Source organism: Rhinolophus sinicus, chromosome X (genome assembly GCF_036562045.2).
Source record: "Rhinolophus sinicus isolate RSC01 chromosome X, ASM3656204v1, whole genome shotgun sequence".
NCBI classification, from domain to species: Eukaryota; Metazoa; Chordata; class Mammalia; order Chiroptera; family Rhinolophidae; genus Rhinolophus; species Rhinolophus sinicus.
In genome coordinates, this window is record NC_133768.1 from 95,633,065 (window position 1) to 95,654,321 (window position 21,257).

The following is a 21,257-nucleotide window of genomic DNA, read 5'->3' on the forward strand; positions in this document are numbered from 1 at the left end:
TGTAAGTTCTTCAGGTTTTTTCCTTTCTTTTTTTTTTGCAGATTAAGGACTATTTTTTCATACCTTCATTGTTCCAGGAAGACAGTTCCATCATCTCTACTTTTCAACCTGTATCACATTTCCAGGCTTAGAAGCAATGCTTTAAACGCTCTAGTTGTAATAAGCCTCTTTTCTCCTTGGATGTTCTTCAGCCTCTAGAAGCCACATACAGATTTAACTAATTTCCCTTCCAAGGATTGAATGACCACTAGCTCAGTAATTATTTGGGGACCCAGTTCTACATTCAGAAAAATTCCACAGACTTGTTAACCAAAGAGATGTTCTTTTAAGACTGGGGTGGGTGGGGGGGGAGAGGCTCGAAGCGAAAAGGAAGTTTCAATTACTTTGTGAAGTGAAGTAGAAAAATTAAGTGAGATCCAAGCAAACTTTATTAGCTATGACAAGCAATCCTTAATGCTTTTGTTTCATGAGTGCTCTGAAACCTTTGCTACAGCATTTGAAAAATTCATCAAATTATAGCATCCCAATACAGTTGCTGTGTGTCTGTGTATGCACACATATGAAATTAATCTTTAAGTAAATTCACCTTCAGTGTGTTTTATGAGCACCTTTAGGAAATTAAGAAAAGTCTCATGCCTTCTTCCTGTTCAAATATAAACATAATTGGAAACTATGGAAAATTCAAAAACTGTTAATTAAAAGCCTACTTTAATTCTTGACTTCTCGGTCTAGACTAGCCTCAGTATTTCTTCTCTCAGAGTCTGTCATGACCACTGGAACAAACAAGATATAACTACAAATTGCTAAGAAACAACTTGTACTCAGTTATGTTCCTAAAGTAAATATGTAGTCCTTTGAATCACAGTGTTCATTATTTAAATTACTTTCAGTTTCAGTACTAAAAACTCACATACACATATATAACCACAAACTCATGCTTTACTCAAATCACTATTGTCTTTTGGGGGAAGTCAAGAGCCTCCCTGCCCCAATGCTGAAATATGTTGTTTTGTAATCTAAACAAACTCATCAAATAAAAGCCTGCAGCCATCAGTTCTAAATATGAACAAAGCCACCTTTATACACAAAGCTTGTCCTTAATGGACATACCATTTCTTTGACAGAAAACAATATGCTTGAGTTGATTTCTCTTTTTCCAAATTGGTTAATATAAGAAACCTTGGGCCATTATGCCAGTTACGATGTTTCTCACAGCAAGACACAGTTAACTAACCCAACAGAAACTAAGACCCCACGATAGCAAATTTAGTTTCCAGAACATTCTAAAAGTCATTCTAACATTGAGCCAAGGGCTGCAGGTGATTTCATAGAAATGAGTGCTGCTCCTACCCTAAATGAGCACATTCATTCCTTCAACAAGCAGCCCAAACACCAAGCCACTCCACCCAGACCCTGGCTTAACAGCTTGAAAAGTTATATGAAACCCACATTTTGCTTTTAAATTTGAGAAAGTCTTTTTGTCTTGTAAGGCAGCACCAAGGGTATAAACTAAGGGTAATTATAGCATGCTGGTGTTCATTTTCCAGAAAGAAATCTCCTGACCCCAACTAAAGTTTAACACTTAGAGCCCTCTCTAGAATCATCTAAACCTATTTGTGACCAAGGACACCCACAGCCAATCAGCTTCAGGGTTACTCCTGACGACTACAACTGAGATGTTCACAGAGAAAATGCCAGAAAATACAGTTTCTGGTTCAATAAGAACATCTACTTACTAGCTCCTTCAAAATTCTTCCAGTTTTTAACATTTTCTGGAAATGATTAAAAATCGAGACACATGGCATAAAGGGGGAATGGAATGTGCGTTCTCTCTCTCTCTCTCTCTCTCTCTCTCTCTCTCTCTCTCTCTTTCCCTTCCGCCCCCAAAGTAAATTATAACAGTTTTCCTAAATACAGAAATACAGTAAAATATTTTTTACTCCATGGCCACGTGTTAAAGAAAAACAGCTGTGATCTCCACTTACTGACAAAGAAACCACTATCCCTTCATCTTTCCTGAGAGGATTGCATTACTTAAAAATCCTGGTGGCTGACAGTTATATTTACAAAATTAGATACTTTGCATCTCCTAAAATACTTCTCTGACCCCCTATTTTACAATCTACAGTTAAGTTTTTGGGGAGTCAAGTTATACAGAGATTTTCAATTGTCTGGTTGTGGTGCCCCAACCCCCACATTGTTAAAGGGTAAGCTGTACTTAAAAGCTTCTCAAGAAACACAGATCCTAATTCTAGGAAAAGAAGTTATTACTTAAAGGTCACAGACACCAAAGTATATGTCACTTATTGTCCTAACACGGAGTTTGTCTTCTGGACTCTTAAAATTCTTTATAAGAATTAAAAACAAAAGCAATTTTGTTTTGTTTTTTTAATTAAAGTTTATTGGGGTGACAATTGTTAGTAAAGTTACACAGATTTCAGATGTACTATTCTGTAACACATCATCTATATCTCACATTATGTGTTCACCTCCCAGAGTCAGTTCTCCTTCCATCACCATATATTTGACCCCATTTACCCTCTTCTAGAACAAAAGCAATTTTTTTAAGCCTTGATTCCTAGTTGTATACCATAGGCCTGAGGGTAGGAGCAGAGAAAATTCAAAGCTTAACATGAAGCCAGTTTTCACTAATGGGGTTAACATTTTTATTAAGAACTCTCAAGGGCCTGCTACCATAACACCAAAAAGAGGATCCTCTCAATTTCCCTCTTTTCTTATCAATGTCTTATTCCACCAGCCCACTATCTCCTCTTAGAATAAGTCCACCTGCCTTGATAGCTGAAACTAGAATGAAATGATAATTCCCCATTCCCCACCCTATGACTCAGAGGTTAAGCTGAACTAATACTCATAATTGCCCAACTGGAAGTTTTGCAAAGCCCTTTGATAAGGTCTCTGGTACAAATTAGGAGCATTTTAGGCGTTTGCTTAAGAGCAAGCACATGTCTTACGAACTGCTGCACTTCCTGCTTATCACTTTTTGAAAGTTGCCGGGATATTTTAGATAGCAAGCTTTGATAGTTCAAAGCCATTGTCAATATTGTGCTCCTTAGTGTGTGCCTTTTAATATCCTATTGTTGGACAACATTAAAACCAAATGACCCTTACAGGTTTTGCTTTTAAATTTTTATCGATACCAAAGAGATGTGAACATGTGCTATGCCTCAAAATGCCCTTAACTCTTTGAATATCTCCATTAACATTTTATTGACACTTTCTCAACTTCTACACCAGGCTCACTGTTACAGCAATCAAAGGAATTTGAGATAGAATCTCTACACTCCTGCTTATTTTCTGACTGTACAACAAGCATGTACTGGATTGCAAGGGAAAGCATTCCTTACCAGATGCTCATCCTCAGATTGAAAAAAAAAAAAAAAAAAAAAAAAGAAGGAGCTAAAAGAATCAAAGCAGCTACCTGGAGGACTGATTACTATAGCATTAGTAAGAAAGAGTAAACATAACTATGTCCGCAAACCACTTATTTTTTCCCTTAAAACAAACAGAGCATCATATTATTTTCCCCTGGACAGGAATCAGATTCACAAGACAAGAAACAAAAGGTAGAGAGAAAGCATACATTTCTGATTAGTACACAAAATGAGATACACCCAGAACCCAGGACACCCAGAATTTATTTTGACATCAGCTTTTCATGCTATTTTTCAAATGATTCTACAGTTGGGTTATTTTAAAAAAAAAACACACCACCATAAATGAGCTCAATTAGCTAACAGTGACAGGTATGTGTCAAAAAGCTATGGTAATTTAATCCTCATTAATATCAGTGTATCAGTCCACTCATTCAGTGAACACTGAGTGCCTATTTACAAGGTGTGATCAAACAATATGGTGAATGTTTAAATCAAAAAAATTTATTACAGTAAAAGACACACTGCTATTAATCCCCCTCAAAATACTCCCCCTTGCTTCAAACTTACATACTTCATCATTCTTGCCACTTTCTGAAGCAGTTCTGGAAGTCCTCTTTCGTGAGTGTCTTTAGTTGCACTGTCGTGGCTGCCTCAATGTCGTGAATCATTTTGACTTTGGGGTGAGAGCCTGAAGTCACATGGTGCCAGATCCAGTGAATAAGGTGGATGAGGACACACTGTGATGTTTTCGTGACAGACATTGCCGTATACCAGAAGCGATGTGTGACATGGAGCATTGTCATGATGGAGGATGATTTATGACACACCTTTTCTCAACCATAGCTCACACTCAGCTGACTGCACCGAACAAGTTGAAACTAGTCACATACTGTTACTAAGGTTCAATGCACCACTTCCCGTATTGAAGATCCCTTCCTTTCCCTTGGATGGCATTCGGCAGCAGCATTCACCGTATTTTTTATCACAACAGAAAGGTTCTGTGTCACACATTGCTTCTGGTACAGCAATTTCTGTCAAATAAAAACATTACTGGGGCCGGCCCGGTGGCTCAGGTGGTTGGAGCTCTGTGCTCCTAACTGCGAAGGCTGACAGTTCGATTCCCACATGGGCCAGTGGGCTCTCAACCACAAGGTTGCCAGTTCGATTCCTCAACACCCACAAGGGATGGTGGACAGCGCCTCCTACAACTAAAATTGAACACAGCACCTTGAGCTGAGCTGCCGCTGAGCTCCCGGATGGCTCAGTTGGTTGGAGCACCTCCTCTCAACCACAAGGTTGCCAGTTCGACTCCCGCAAGGGATGGTGGGCTGTGCCCCCTGCAACTAGTAATGGCAACTGGACCTGGAGCTGAGCTGCGCCCTCCACAACTAAGACTGAAAGGACAACAACTTGAAGCTGAACGGCACCCCCCACAACTAAGATTGAAGGGACAAATAACTTGACTTGGAAAAAAGGCCTGGAAGTACACACTGTTCCCCAATAAATTCCTGTTCCCTTTCCCCAATAAAAAAAAAAAATCTTGAAAAAAAAACCAAAACAAAACAAAACAAAACATTACCATGTGTCCTCATCCACCTTATTCACTGGATCTGGCACCTTGCGACGTCTGGCTCTTCCCCAAAGTCAAAATGACAATGAAAAGGTGAATGGTTTGAATTGATTCAGGATATTGAGGCAGCCACAACAGCACAACTAAAGACACTCACGAAAGAGGACTTCCAGAACTGCTTCAGAAAGTGGCAAAGACAATGGGATAAGTGATTTCGAAGCAAGGGGGAGTAGTTTGAGAGAGATTAATGGCAATGTGTCTTTTACTATAATATTTTTTAAACATTAACCATATTTTTTGAGCACACTGAGTATGTAGCAGTCAGGTACTAGGCTTGGAGCTGGGGTTACAAAGTCCCTGCCTTGAGGAAGCTTCTAATCATGTGGTTTCCCATCACCTGGGCTCAGGGGCAAAGAGGAAGCAATCATCTGCCAAAAATGAGGTTGCTGGATGTCAGATATCAGAAAGGGAGTGAGTTGGGGGCCGGCCCAGTGGCTCAGGCGGTTAGAGCTCCATGCTCCTAACTCCGAAGGCTGCCAGTTCGATTCCCACATTGGCCAGTGGGCTGTCAACCACAAGGCTGCCGGTTCAATTCCTCGAGTCCCGCAATGGATGGTGGGCAGCGCCCCCTGCAATTAAAATTGAACACGACACCTTGAGCTGAGCTGCCGCTGAACTATCGGATGGCTCAGTTGGTTGGAGCGCATCCTCTCAACCACAATGTTGCCGGTTCGACTCCCACAAGGGATAGTGGGCTGTGCCCTGGCAACTGGACCTGGAGCTGAGCTGCGCCCTCCACAACTACGATTGAAAGGACAACAACTTGAAGCTGAATGGCAGCCTCCACAACTAAGACTGAAAGGACAACTTGACTTGGAAAAAATGCCTGGAAGTACACACTGTTCCCCAATAAAGTCCTGGTCCCCTTCTCCAATAAAATCTTAAAAAAAAAAAAAAAAAGGGAGTGAGTTGATATAGATGTTCCCCAAAGTCCCATTCTGGAGTCTATAGAATAGGAATGGCGTGCACAGTACACTCATCTCCAAGTTTATCTGACTCTGAAGTAGTTAGTGACATATTAAGGTAATGAGGGAAAACAGGCAAATACCAGTTAAAGCCACTGTAAAGGCAGGCAAGTAACCAGCCAAATGACTCCTCTTATACAGGGAAGTGATGGTTGACTGGGCCCACAAGACATCAATCTGTACACAGAAAGCAGGTTAGTGGTTGTCTAGGGCTGTCAGAGAGACGGATGAGGGAAGACAGACTGCAAAAAGGTACAGGGTTTCTTTTAGGGGTAACAAAAATGTTCTAAAATAGACTGGTGATGGTTGCACAACTCTGTGAATATACCAAAAACCACTGGATTATATACTTTAACAGGGTAAGTTCTATAATATATGACTTATACCTCAACAAAGCTGGGGGGAAAAGACCTCAATCCATGATGCTGCTGTGGCTGCAAGTGTTTGGCATCATGCGGGAAGGGTTAGAGAAACCAAAACAAACCTTCCCCACCATAGCCACCAAACAAAAAGTAGCCCTACTCTCTATACAAAAGGGTAATTGACTTTGTGCCTAGAATATCATATGCTATTCTAAAACTCATGAACACTACACCAAGAGATTTTTCTAGAGAAGAGCACCAAAAAAAAAAAAAAAAAAAAAAAAAAAAACACAAAAAAAAGCAAACAAACAAAACCCCCAAACCTGAAAGAACAGGAAGGGAGAAGCCCAGCGAAACAGACTAAAGGTGGAAGGTAGATGGGGGAAAGAAAAGGGAAATATGCAAAGTCACAGAGTATGGCCAGAGTGAACCAAGAACTTCTTTGATTATGGAAACCTTCAAAAGCTTAAAAGTATCCAATTGGGAGAGTGGAGGAAAAAGGCAAAAGCAACTTACAGTCTGTTACACATGTTGAGAGGAAACAAGGCCTAGTGAATCAATCTGACTCTGTGACCTTGCGAACAAATCAGTGACCCTTCTTGGGCTTCCACTTCCAGTCTTCAAATGAAATGTGATTTCCTAATTATGCTCAAATCCTCTCTCATTAATCAAGTAGAGCCCTTAAAGAACCAGGAGTTCCTTATAGCAGGGCTATCATATTCCACCCCGAGTTCACAATACAGAAATTTACTAAGAAAGTCATTCAACAGGTACATGGATGACATATAAATGGACTAGCATTTCATATGAGGTATCACAACCCTCCGAGTATCCACAGGGCTTTAAGACCTTGGCAAAACCTTTGACAGCCTTGTTGGTTTGGGCTGTAAAAACTCCCCAAGAACCTTCTGGTTTGTTATGCAATTGTTGCAGCCTGTTATGAGACTGTATATTTTTTGCTGCCTGGTTGGCCAATATAGTCTAAAACAAGTAATATAAACACTTCCACTTCCACATACTGCATAATAAAGCATCTTCAAAGCTTCTGACCATTTCAGACCTCAATTTGTAAATATCACCTATCATGCATGACAAAGTATCTCACAGGATTAATACAATCATTGAAATCCTGCCAACATTTGTGTATCGTGGGATTACAGAAACTGAACTACGCACCCCTGGTATGTGTATATGTAGTAGTCTACAGTTTTCTGATTTGTTAATGTGTCCTCAAGGAAATAATTCAAATGGAAGTAGTTCACAGTATAAAGTTCCCCTAAGCACCAAAAAACAAACCAAAACAAAACCATGCTAACAAGATGGATAGAGGCATTTGGTAGATTTACACCTAAAGACAGTATATGGAAAATGTAAAAATCTATCCATCTATTGTAATAAAATCAGATTCTCTAAAACAATTTATTTATAATCATGGAATAAACACTATTTTTAAAGGTAAAAGCCACCGTCACTGAAAAGAAAAGCTTAACAGGAAACCACTTTACAACTGAGGCAATTTCTATTTCTTAAGAATATTAAACTGGAGAAACTACAAAGTAGTTACACATTCTTGAAAATGGCCCACTTGTACTTGGGAATACCATAACCTTTGGCTGTTTAGCAATCTCATTCTCAAGCTCTGTTCAGGAAAGCCAAGCCTCCCTTCTTTCTTTTTCTTTCCAGCCACTGAAAAGCAGACCAAAAAAAAAAAAGAAAAGAAAAGAAATGCTAACACGGGAAAGCAAGCAGTGGTTCTAACTGGTGCAACTATTTAAAAACAAGCACCTAGATTTGAACTTTTTTTCATATTGTCCATTTGGACAGTCCTTAAAATATTTTATTGGTCCAGATACTGGTCTAATCCCCCTCCAGAGCTGCAGAATCACAAAAGTACACTAGGGGATTATCCTGTAGGGTTTGCAACAGTAAAAACTCGTTTAGGAAGGGAGAGAAGAATGTAACTTGAAATACGACAGAGAGAAATGGCTCCTCTTCAAATTTCCCAGCACAGCTCTGAGAGCTGTCCTATAGCCAAGTCTCCCCGGGGTTCTCCTAATCCTCAGCAACCACTGAAGAGAGCCAGGATGAAACTTTTTCTGAACAAAGAAAACTGAAAAGGGCCAAGTCTCAAAGTCACAGGCTCCCAGCTCGCCACTGGCTCGAAGCCAAGGACCAGCCGTGTGCTCAGGCCGATGGCCCTGCAGCTGATGAACAGACAGCAGGCTCGGAAGGGGTGGGTAGGCGAGGAGAAGCCACACATCTGACCCCAGGCTCTCTCCTTCTGCCCAAAAGAACCTACCTCCCCAGGGTAACAGGGCTGCCTACTCTGGCCCTGAGTTCTTGCCAATGGCATTTGCATTTTATGTTCGAGGGACTTCTGGCAATAAAATCCCCATATCTGACATGATTGCCCAGGCATGTGTCGGGCACAGTGTACATGTGTGCAGCTTCAACTGACATAAGAATTCCTACCTCCATGATGCAATCGAACACAAATATCCTCGTAGAAGCAGACATCAAGGCTGAAGATTCTCTCAGCAACAAATTATTTAACACATTCGTTGCTCAGGGTTTTCCAACTATAAAACAGAATCAGTCCATACATTGTACCAGGTTACTTGAAAGGAGGCGCAGACACAACAGAAAAGCACTCTGAAAATAAATCGTGACCCATAGTGCCTCAGCACTTTACACACTTGGTTTACAGCCTGTCCACGAGCACTTTCGAGCTTGTTCCTGGAAGTGTTCTTCAGTCCCTTCACATGTTTGCTTTGGGCCTATCTCCTCAGGTGATGGGGGGTGGGGGGCTGACGATCTTGGCATTTGTCTGCCCCACACACGGGACATTGACTGGGCAGCGCCCAGCAGATGCTCAATGCCTGGAGCCTGCAAGTAGGAATACAGACAACAGTAGGGACACTTTTTCTGGAAGGCCTTCAACCTGACAGCAATTGGACAAGCAGAGCAGCTTGGTGTTTTGGTCTTTCTTTTCATTCATAGATTCATGTCCTCTAGACTCCTGCCTTCCAGCCCACCACAGATTTTTTCCTCCATTTCCTTTAAAAAGCTGCTGGTTTCTTTACTAGCGTGAGCACCTACCTCCAGGTCCCTGGAGATGGAAGGTATTAGGGAAAGAGAAAACATATCCAAGGAAGCTAATCTACACCAGGACTCCTCCAACTGTGGGATCGTGACCTCCAAAGGAACTGGAGAGAATTTCAAGGGGGTCAGAAGCCCTGGAGCCCAGAGCCCAAGACCTCCTAACATCTGTTGTCAGTGAGGGCAGAACAGCCTTTTAAATACAATTTCCTCTTCCACATCAGCACCAATATTCTTTTTCTAGCCCACAGGTCTACCCAACACCCCTGCCACATGACCTCATCTCCCATTACTATCCAAATTATTGCCTCGTTACATTGTCCTGTATTGCTCATTTCCCTCAGCAGCAGGGTTGAACTAAGAATTTAAATTTTAAGAGGAATTCTACCTGTTTCCTGTCTTCCTTGTCCTATCATGAATACCATCTATTAGTAGGATCTTCAAAAAATATTTTATGATGCTAATATTAATAGTTAGCAACACGCATTGAGTACTTGTTAAGTCTCAAGCACCATGTGAAGCACTGTATTATCTATATTAGCTCCTATGATCTTCACAATTCCGTGACGTAGGTAAAGAACTATTCTTTTACCCATCCTATCCCCTTTTACACATATGCACACTAGAGCAGAGTCACTAAGGAACTTGTCCAATATCAGAGTTAATAAGTGGCAATAAGTCCCCAGGGCCTACACTGGTTTTTAATGTTTTAATGAGATATATTTCACATACTATACAATTCACTCATTTAAAGTGTGCCACACAATGGTTTTTGAGTTGTACAACCATCACCACAACCAATCTTAGAACATTTTCATTATTTTTAAAAAGAAACCCCATACCTTAGTCATCACTCCCTAAGTCCTAGCTAGGCAGCCACTGATCCTACTCTCTATGGATTTGTCCATTCTGGACATTTCTTGGAATCAGAATCATACAATGTGTGGTTCCAGAGCCTATGCTCTTAACCACTACCTGATCCTGAGGAAAAGGAGGATGTCCGTTGACAAATTTCAAACACCTGTTCTTTCCCCACGCCAAAGCCGTATTAGCAACAGCTTTCTCCTCACATGAGAAACCCTGCAATAAGCTTAGGTTGTTGGCTGGAGGCGAGACTTGGCAAGGGGTTGTTGGAGCCCGTGGGGAGTTGTTAGAAGTATAGCCTAAGAAAATGAGCACAGCCCCTGGAGTCAGTAAGATCTGTGTTTGCCACATACACTGCTGATGGGAATGTAAAATGGTGCAGCCACTGTCGAAACAGTGTGGCAGTTCCTCAAAAAGTTAAACATAGAATTACCATATGACCCAGCTACTCCACTCCCAGATATATACTCTCAAGAAAATTGAAAACAGGTGTTTAGACAAAAACTTGAACATGAATGTTGATAGCAGTATTATTCACAATAGCCAAAAGGTAGAAACAACCCATGTCCATTAAATGACAAATGGATTGTTTTTAAAAAATGGTATGTCCATACAATGGAATATTATTCAGCCATGAAAAGAATAAAGTGCCAATAGATGCAACAATGGGGACAAACCTTGGAAACACTATGTTAAGTGAAAGAAGTCAGACATGTATGATTCCATTTCCTTTTTTACTTATTTTTTTTCAGTTTCAGTTGACACTCAATATTATTTTATATTAGTTTCAGGTGTACAGCATGGTGGTTAGACATTTATATAATTTATGCAGTAATTCCCCCTGACAAGTCTAGTACACATCTGGCACTATACATAGTTACTACAATATCATTGACTGCATTCCCTATGCTATACTTTACATCCCCATGACTATTTCTTATCTACCAATTTGTATTCCTTAATCCCTTCCCTTTTTTCACCCAGCCCCCCAAACCCCCTCCAATCTGGTAACCATCAGTTTGTTCTCTGTATCTATGAGTCCATTTCTTAACATCACTAATCATCAGAGAAATGCAAATTAAAACAATGAAATACCACCTCACACTTGTCAAAATGACCATCATCAACAAATCAAAAAGCATGTGTTGGCGAGGATGTGGAGAAAGGGAACCCTTGTGTATTGTTGGTGGGTTTGCCAATTGGTGCAGCCACTACAGAAGACAGCTTGGAGGTTCCTCAAAAAATTAGAAACAGAATTGCCTATGACCCAGCAATTCTACTTCTGGGTATTTATCCAAATAAATCCAAAACACTAAATTGAAAACATATATGCACCCTTATGTTCACTGCAGCACTATTTACAACAGCCAAGATAGGGAAGCAACCCAAGTACCCATCAATAGACAATTGGATAAAGAAGAGGTGGTACATTTATACAATGGAGCATTACTTGGCCATAAAAAAGAATGAAATCTTACCATTTGTGACACCATGGATGGACCTAGAGGTTATTATGCTGTGTGAAATAAGTCAGTCTGAGAGACAAATACCATATGATCTCACCTATACATGGAATCTAAAGATCAAAATAAACAAACAAAACAGTATGATTCTATTTATATGAAATATCCAATGGGCAAGATCCATAGGGACAGAAAGCAGATGAATGACTGCAAAGGGCTGGGGGTGGGGGTGGCGGGCAGGGTGAGATGAGGAGTAGTAGCTTAATGGTCATAGGGCTTTACTTTTGAGATGATGAAAAGGTTCTAGAATTAGAGTGCTGATGGTTGCCAATACTGTGAACGTACTAAATTTTAAAATGGTTAAAATGGTGAATTTTATGTGAAATTCACCTCAATTTAAAAATGAAAGAAAAGTTTTCAATTTTTTTTCTTGGTTCACATGGCCTGCTACTTGACCCTGTGCAAGTGACTCTGAGAAGTCTCAGTTCACTTAAGTGGAAAATGGGGGAGGAGGGAGGAATTTTACAATGTTTTTACAAGGATTAAAGAAGATAATACATGAAAATCAGTACTGCCACATAGGAAGTTCTCAAGTAAGAGGCAATTGGTGAGCCAAGGATCGAAACCACTGCCCTCACTCTCTCTAAGCAAAGATACCAAACCCTATTCTCCACCTGAACCAGTGACATGACATTTCTGTAGACAACAGAAATAAATAAATAAATAAATAAATAAATAAATAAATAAATAAATAAATATCATTTGCTATCGCAAATGATAACAGAGAAATCTGGGGCTCCATTAAAACTGGACTGCTTTGACCTGGAGATGGGGGAGTCCTAAATTTTCTTTACAAAACCTTTTTAAAATGTCAGACCTAATTCCAAAGACCCATTCCCAATCAAGCCCAGCAGCCCCATAAATTCAATGTAGCTCCAGGATGGTGAGAAATTTTAAGGCTAAGGATCAATCTATCTTAGAAAAACCCAAAGCTTTCCAAGAATGCCAACACCGCTCTGAGTCCAAAGCACCTTTAGGGAGGGGGATTATAGGAAATGATACACATAGAGCAGAGCATTTATATTTTGTGAAGCATCCCTCCCTCCAAACTGAATATACAATATTTATTTCCTAGAACAGAAGGAAAGCATTTTGTTGTTGTTATAGCACTTGTTTATATATTTATATGCAATATGAAGGTCTATTTTTGAAAATAAATTCCTAAGGTGTTGTTTTCTTTTTGAAATGAGTCTTTAACATGATTGAAAGTTTCCCCAGTAAGAGATGGATTGTGTAATCCATAAGGGGGAAAGTGCACAGAAGAGATGCAGACACATCTGAACACAGTCCTGTTAAGATCCATGCCAGAGACTGGAAAGAAGACCTGCTTTCGATATGTTTTGAATTACTCTGTGAAGACAGCCCATTTGAGGGCTCAAACATGCAGCCAGCCCTGGTTAGACTGACTGGCTTTGGGGAAGCCTTCTGGCCACTCAGCCCTGGCCAGTGCTTCATCCACACGAGCAATTCTGAGTAAGCAAGAGATCTTCAACAACCCAGCGCTCCACACTGAATATAAAATCAGAAGTCAACTCTGTGCATGCTAATTGGCCTTCCCAAGCAGCACAAGAGGCCCCTGGAGGAGGGGCGCACTGGTGGTAAGAGCGTTGGTCAGTGTGCCCTCAATGGCAGCACTTCTGAGTAGCACATACAAGCCATGTCACATGTAGGCAGGTACTACGATGATAAGAGGAACCTAAGTTCAAGAATGCAACAAAGAATGTCAGTTGTAGTCGGCTATGCTATAACGGTTATTTTAAAAAGATGAATTTGTTCCAATGCAATTGATATATTAGGAAACAATTCCAGTATAATGTCAATTTCACGTTTGCTTACTGGTGATTTTGTCTTCAAGAAACACTAGGTAAAAGCGGAAAAGTGCAATTAGCTGAAACAAACCATGTAGGAATACACAAAATGCACACATACACACACATCAAACATCTACAAGCTCCTTCACTTCACTCTTATGAGTCACAATCATTCACATTTAGTATTAACAATTTTCCATCTGATTCTCAGATAACTTTCCACCATCCTTCATTATAACTAATAACCTGCAACCCATCTGACCCCATGTCCACAAAAAACTTCAGGTGTTTTTAAAGGTAAAGTGCCATATTTATTGTAGTATTTATGTATTTCTTAACCACTTTGCATGCACAAAAACTGTTATTGTTTTGATTAGGTCCCTCACTTTTTTTTAATATGCCACTGGCAAAGTTGTACCCTAACCCCAATTTTCCCATAGGGCCTGTGGTTTTTACTTCATAACTTTGCATAGCACAGTGATTTTTAGGAATGAATATATTTTGTAATAGAACTTACTATACTTTCCTGCAAGGTTTGTACATTCAGTAGGTTAATTGGCAGGTACACACCTAGTGGATCACCAATTTTTTGACCTTTCACCAGTATCCTATTAATAAAAAGCGAATCCTTCCACAAGCCCAGGGGAACATATACCAGGCATGATCTGCCTTAAACCATGCATATCTAAGTGGAACATGTACCAAAATCAAAATGGCCAGCTGGTAGTTAGAAAAGACCAAAGTACGTGTCATAGGATGGAAAAATGTTAATAAGACAACAAACAACTCGATGAAAAAATAGAGCAAAGACCTCAGCAGACATCTCACCAAAAAAGATATACAGATAACAAATAGGCATATGAAAAAATGTTCCACATCATTATGTCACTGGGGAATTGCAAATTAAAGCAGTGAGCTCTTCCTGTTTCTCATCATGGCGCAGGATCAAGGCAAAAAGGAGAACCCCATGCTGGAGCTTCACATCTGCAAGCTCTGCCTCAACATCTGTGTGGAGGAGAGACAGACTGATCCAGACAGCCAAGGTCCTGGAGCAGCTCACAGGCCAGATCCCTGTGTTCTCCAAAGCTAGATACACCATCAGATCCTTTGGCATCAGGAGAAATGAAAAGATTGCCGTCCACTGCACAGTCCATGGGGCCAAGGCAGAAGAACTTTTGGACAAAGATCTAAAGATGTGAGAGTACGAGTTACGAAAAAATAACTTCTCAGATACTAGAAACCTTGGTTTGAGGATCCAGGAACACACTGATCTGGGGATCAAATATGACCCAAACATTGGTATTTACGGCCTGGAGTTCTGTGTGGTACTGGGTAGGCCAGGTTTCAGCATCACAGATAAAAAAACACAGGACAGGCTACACTGGGCCCAAACACAGAATCAGCCAAGAGGAGGCCGTGCTCTGGTTACAGCAGAAAAATGATGGGATCATCCTTCCTGGCAAATAAACTCCCGTTTCTATCCAAAAGGCCAATAAAATGTTTTTAGTGAAAATAAATAAATAAATAAATAAATAAATAAATAAATAAATAAGAAAACAGTGAGATACCAGTACACATCTATTTAAATGGCCAAAATCCAAAACACTGATATCACCAAATGCTGGTGAGAATTTGAAACAACAAGATTTCTCATTCATTGTTGGTGGGAATGCAAAATGGCATGGCCACTTTGGGACAGGTTGGAAGTTTCTTACAAAACTAAACATACATGACTACCAAACCTGGAAGTAGCCAATCTGTCCTTCAGTAGGTGAATGGATAAATAAACTGTGATACATCCAGACAACGGAATATTATTCAGTACTTAAAAACAAAACAAAAAAAAAAAAAACACCTACCTATCAAGCCACAAAAAGACATGGAGGAAAGTTAAATGCATGAAAGCAGGCAAACTGAAAAGGTTACATACTGTATGATTCCAATTATATCACATTCTGGAAAAGGCAAAACTATGGTGACAGTACAAAGATCAACGGTAGCCAGGGGTTAAGGGGACACATGAATAGGTGGAGCACAGAGGACTTTTAGGGCAGTGAAACTACACTGTATGACACTATAATGGTGGGTACATGCCATTATATACTGGGGGTGCCAAAAAATGTACACAAGTGGACACTTTGGTCAACGTTGCTCAAGCAGCAGTTCACCGTAATCAGAAGTGTCTGGACACTGATGGTAACCACTTTGAGCACCTCTTGTAATTGCAGAAGTCAAACGTGACTTGTATTCATGTTTTGTTACTGGTATATATTGAGTATTACAATTTTAATACAGTATTTATTTCTTAAAATGTGTATACATTTTTTGGCACCCTCTGTATATTTGTCCAAACCCACAGAATGTACAACACCAAGAGCGAACCATAATGTCAATGACGGACTTTGGGCGATAATGATGTGTCAATGGAGGTTCATCAACTATAACAAATGCACCCCTCTAGTGCAGGGCATTAGTAATGGGGAAGACTGTGCATTGGCGGGGGGTGGGGGAGGGCACTCCGTACTTAATTAAATAAGTTAAAAAGCCCTTTCAAAAACATTTGGGTGGTAAACACGCAATGCAATATATAGATGATATCTGTGTTATACAATGTATAATACACTTGAAACCTGTAATTTTACTAGCCAATGTCACCCCAATAAATTAAATAAAAAAACACCAAAAAACATTTATGTCTATTAGTGTGACAATACAACATGAGAATTTTCTTCGCAGAACTAAAATGCAGAGAGAATTGCAGCTCTAATGTGTTCAAATGAACCCACTCCACGGAGCAGATGGCCATGCACAAGATAAAAATGTAAAAGGCCTAACTAATTGTGACACTTGACTCTTCTAATAAAAAGGAGTCATACAACCTTTTTTCCTGAAAGGAATAGTGCTATCAATTTTTTCAAAGTTAATATGTCCCAAGGATCTCTGTCAAACAAAGCCATGTTCTTCAGCTGAAGATGGGAGCGGGGACATACCCTGTTGTTAAATCTTCAGTGAATTCAAGTCATTTCTTTTTTTTTTTTTTTTTAATTAAATTTATTGGGGTGACAATTGTTAGTAAAATTACATAGATTTCAGGTGTACAATTCTGTATTACATCATCTATAAATCCCATTGTGTGTTCACCACCCAGAGTCAGTTCTCCTTCCATCACCATATATTCGGGGGGGGGGGGGAGATGAGGGTAAGGGGGATCAAGTCATTTCTTAAAAAAAAAAAAAGTTTTCCTTTTCTGAGGATCTCAAAGTTCAAACTTTGAAAGAGGAAAGAGTGAAGAGAAGAGATGAGAGGAACTTTAGGATTGCTATAAATGTCTCAGTCTTCAGTTTGAAAGGTTACTTAGGGACGCACAATTACCTGAGTAGGAGTGAGAGCCCAAGCCAAAAGCAGACTCTGGGCATGGTCTTTGGCACATGCAGTGTTTCCGAAAGGCTTCAGACCTTGGGCTATCTAACTAAACACGTACAAACAGACTTTCCAAGGTCCCAGGTCAGGCATCACTCCTCAAGGGTGTCAAAGACCTTAAGAGTAACCAGAAGCCCTAAGAAACTACCAGCACAGATGTCAGATCTTACACACACTCACCAGTCATCCCCACACCCCTGCAAATCTCTTACTAGCCAGCATTCCCCTCAACCCTCTCCCGACAAAACAAAGAATACCTGTGCTAGCTGTCAAACTGAACTCAGCTTGAAAGCTAAGGCCCTCTTTCTGCATAGTCTCCAACCCTGCTCGGAAGCGCTGCCCTTCAGGATCCCCCTAAAAGCCCTTTTGGACTCAATGAGGCCTCAGACCAGGACCAGAGAACCCTACGCCAGGACTCATAATAAATACACATCCGTTTGCATAAGAATATTTAAATACATCTTAAAAACCGTAACGGATTCCTGAAAGAGCCTGGTATTACCTCCTTACCATTTCCCTGCACCTTTCCTACTGGTGGGTGAATAAACTAAATGTATTTATGGGCCACACAGCCTCTGCCTCACAGGAACATGTCCATTTTGACTTTGTAGTACAGCATTTAAGTTCAAGGACTCAGTATGTCTTGCAAATGGGGTGACCTGCAGTGACGTTTGCAAATCAATTTTTATGGGGTGGCAGGTCTGGGGAAAAAAGAGCATAAAAATGTCCAATCAAGATGGTCTTAGGAGAAATGTCAAACTCTAAAGAATTCAGTTGTTAAACATCAAGATCAGTTCAAAGATTGGGCTCATTCGATTTTGATTTTTACTTGCAAGTATTTAGAATCAGAACAGAAGTAATCGTCTTAATAATGGTAACACCTCATGTTCATACGGTGCTTAAAGCATATTCACGTTATTTTATTCTGTCCTCATCATAAGCCCTGAAGGTATTAACCTATTTTATAGTTACAGAAACTGAGGCTCAGTTTCTGATCAGAAAAATGAAGATAAAATTCCTCTTCCGAGATGCTTGTGAAGTCAATACAAGATTCATTGAAGTACATGAAGTACCTGGCCCTGAGTTTAACCCAGAACAGACACCCCAGGACTAGTTAAAATGCAGGCCACCTAACTTCTTTCTGCTGTTCCACATCTACATCCCGAAAAAATAGGCAGACAAAAGTAATGTTTGATTTGTGGATGGATTATATATGTGTATATGCTATTAAGCTAATGCTAAAATTAAAGGCCATTCCTAAAAGAATGCCAGCTTGGCAGAGGGAGAGGACCGGGATTTCGGCTTCACTGAGGACACTGACACTTGTTTTTGTGCATCAGCTTTCCTGTGTGGGCACCTTGCGGGCAGGGGTGGTGGGGAGGCTGTTAAATAGCATGAAGGGCACTGAAGTCCATTTTACTTGTTTTTTTTCTGCATGTGTGTGTGTTGTTTTTTTCCTCTTAATCTAAGCAGTTCTTTCAGAGGCTTCTACCAGGGACATAAATAGAATTGGAAAATATTTAAATGAAGAATACATATTTGCGTGTTTAAATTAAAATTACTTCTAGGCACATCATCAAGAAACTTTATCTGGAAAGTAATTGGGCAAAAAAAAACAAGTGCTCTTAATTTTAACACGTAATGTTTCAGAGAGAATGAAAGGGACATGATTTTATTCCCTTTCAAAGAACAGCAACAAAGACCCTGATGATCCTGTATTACATACAATATGCAACTCTTAATGACATTAATGGAAATGCGAGGCAGGTGCATATACTCAGAGTCTAAAACAACCTGAGAAGTGGCTATTAAGTCAGAAATCTGTCTATTCAGATCCCTTTGCCGCCCTTGTTTTAAGGACCAACTCAGTAACTAGCAGAGTTATTAAAGTATTAATAGTCCTAATTCACTCTAACACACTTGAAGTAAAAAGTACCTATTCTCTGAGTACAAAGGACTCCTCCCTTGCCGCTCCAGTTTCTAGTCCGTTCAGTTTGTTTTTGAGACTAGAGCTAATTTTATGCAGAATTAGATTTTAGAAAGAAATCACTCATATGTTAATCCACTCAGTGCTTCTGGACCCCAAGCTAATTCTCATGGCCATTAGAGACCCGATTCTGTCTTAATTAATACATGAGGAGGCAGCAGCCAGAAGCCCCATACCTCTCTCTGAGAATTCAATCAGGGAATTTCACGCAACCCGGAATGTTGGGGATGGCAGAACTTGGGGTCTGCGGTACACAGAGAAGGAATACCTGCACAACTGGTGGACAAGCCGTTTAAATCTGCTCGATGACTTAAGATCAGCTGTATCCTGAGAGGATCCAGTTTTCACACATGTCCACTAAATCTTACTTGGCCCTAACTCATCAGCCTCAGTTCACAAGAGCACAATGGCTTTATGGACAAAGGCCTACAGTTATCCACGGAGTGGGTTGAAAGTCTCTCCTTTGGTCTCCCAGTATTGCCTGTTGTTGTAGAATCTTGCATGAAAGACAGCAGTGGGTTTCAATTATATGCTGCAAATAATTGTCCTGAAGCATTTCGTAGTGATACTAATTCCTTGTTATTTATAGTTGTCTGTCAGAATGGAAACAGAGGAGAATTGGAAGCAATTCTGGTGAGCAAAGGTTAATATGTGAACATCAAATAAATAAACAAACAAATAAATAAATAAACAAGCACAGAAGACTAAATGATATTTCCACCTTGTTAGTGAATTATAATAGCTTATGGGTTTAAAATATTAATCTCAAATTCTTTCCTGAGAGGTTTAGGAATAATTACATAGCACTTAAAGGACAGGCATTGCCAGGTAAACCTAATAAGTGTATAATTTGTACTAGAGGCAAGGTTTCCTGTTAGAGCTGGATTTAGTTTTATCATTGTACTTCAAAACGTTTGCTGATTATTAATCACATGGTATGTTGGACTTGTGAGGTTGCAGTCCTTCATCTTCTTAGCTCTAGTGCAGCACTGATACATAAAGGCTCAAATGTTTGAACTGAGTTCCCCCAGTACGTTCTCTGGTTTCTAATTTTGAACATCCATCTATACTCAATGTAAGTTATCTCCAGCTACATTATTTTCACATTAGACTTAAGCTCATGAACTATATGACCAGAAAGCATGTCAATATCTTGGTGTGGTTTAAAAGCCTTATTTTTCCTGGGACAAGTCTTCTGCTGAACTCTCCTAAAGCTGAGTAGATGGCATCCAATTTTTTCAATAGGTACACAGGTTTGTTGATAAAGACACTTTAACACCTCTGGGTATAACAAGATAGATGGCAGGCTGGAACGTGCACGTATCTGCACACTATCTGTACTCATTAGCACAAATGGGCAGAAGTCCTTACTTTTGAGGTTTCACGATGAAAAAAAGACCCTTCCTATACCTGGCAGTAACCAGTCTGCACCCTCTCTGTTTTCAGTCCACTTGACAGGGAAGGAAGAATGTGCTTCAAAGTGTAACATCCCCACTGTTGTGAGATCAAAGTGCTATGCCAAAGGCGATACTTTGGAAAGGGCTTCTGAGTGTATGCACTGTTTTTATCACGGGAAAGAAGTTGGGTGTTTTTCTAATCAAACTAATAAACATTTACTGAGACCCTGTAGTGTGTGTAAGGCATGATGGGAGATTATAAAACTGAGCAAGACATGATACCTGACTTCAAGTGGAGTTTACAGCCCTGCAGAGGTAATAAAACCAAGACCCAATTTTAATATAAGATATTACTTCCCTGAAGACTTGAGACTGTATCTGTCTTATTCATTTTTACATCTCTAGTAACTGACACTTAGCAGAGCACATAGAAGATGTTGAATAAATGCTTACGGTATAAATAAACAATTCACTATTCTAATCTCCATATTCATTCATCCATTTGTATTCATAGTAATATGTTTTGGGGGAGAATGGGTGATGTTCAACCACAGGTGTTAAGAGAAAACAGACACAAAGCTCTATGAGAAATGAGCAGAATTTTTAATCAGCAGAAGCAAGAGGGGCAAATTTAAGCAGTAAAAAGAAAACGTTGGGGGAGGGGTACAACAATCCGGGCTGTTGTTGGGGAATGAGTAGTCTGATTTGCCTACATGTAGGAGTACAGGGTGTGTGAAGAAGGGGACAGAAAGCTGAAAAGGTAGAAAGGTGTGTGTGTGGGGGGTATGGATAAAAGGTCTCTAC

The 21,257-nt window shown here is 40.1% G+C and overlaps 1 protein-coding gene and 1 pseudogene across 1 annotated transcript in view; one reads left to right on the forward strand and one right to left on the reverse strand.

The window, feature by feature from the left end:
• The window catches only part of GPC4 (glypican 4), a 130,697-nt gene that overhangs the window by 87,365 nt on the left and 22,075 nt on the right, over window positions 1-21,257 (reverse strand). The window lies entirely within an intron of this gene.
• On the forward strand, window positions 14,584-15,116 carry LOC109437918 (large ribosomal subunit protein uL5; annotated as a pseudogene).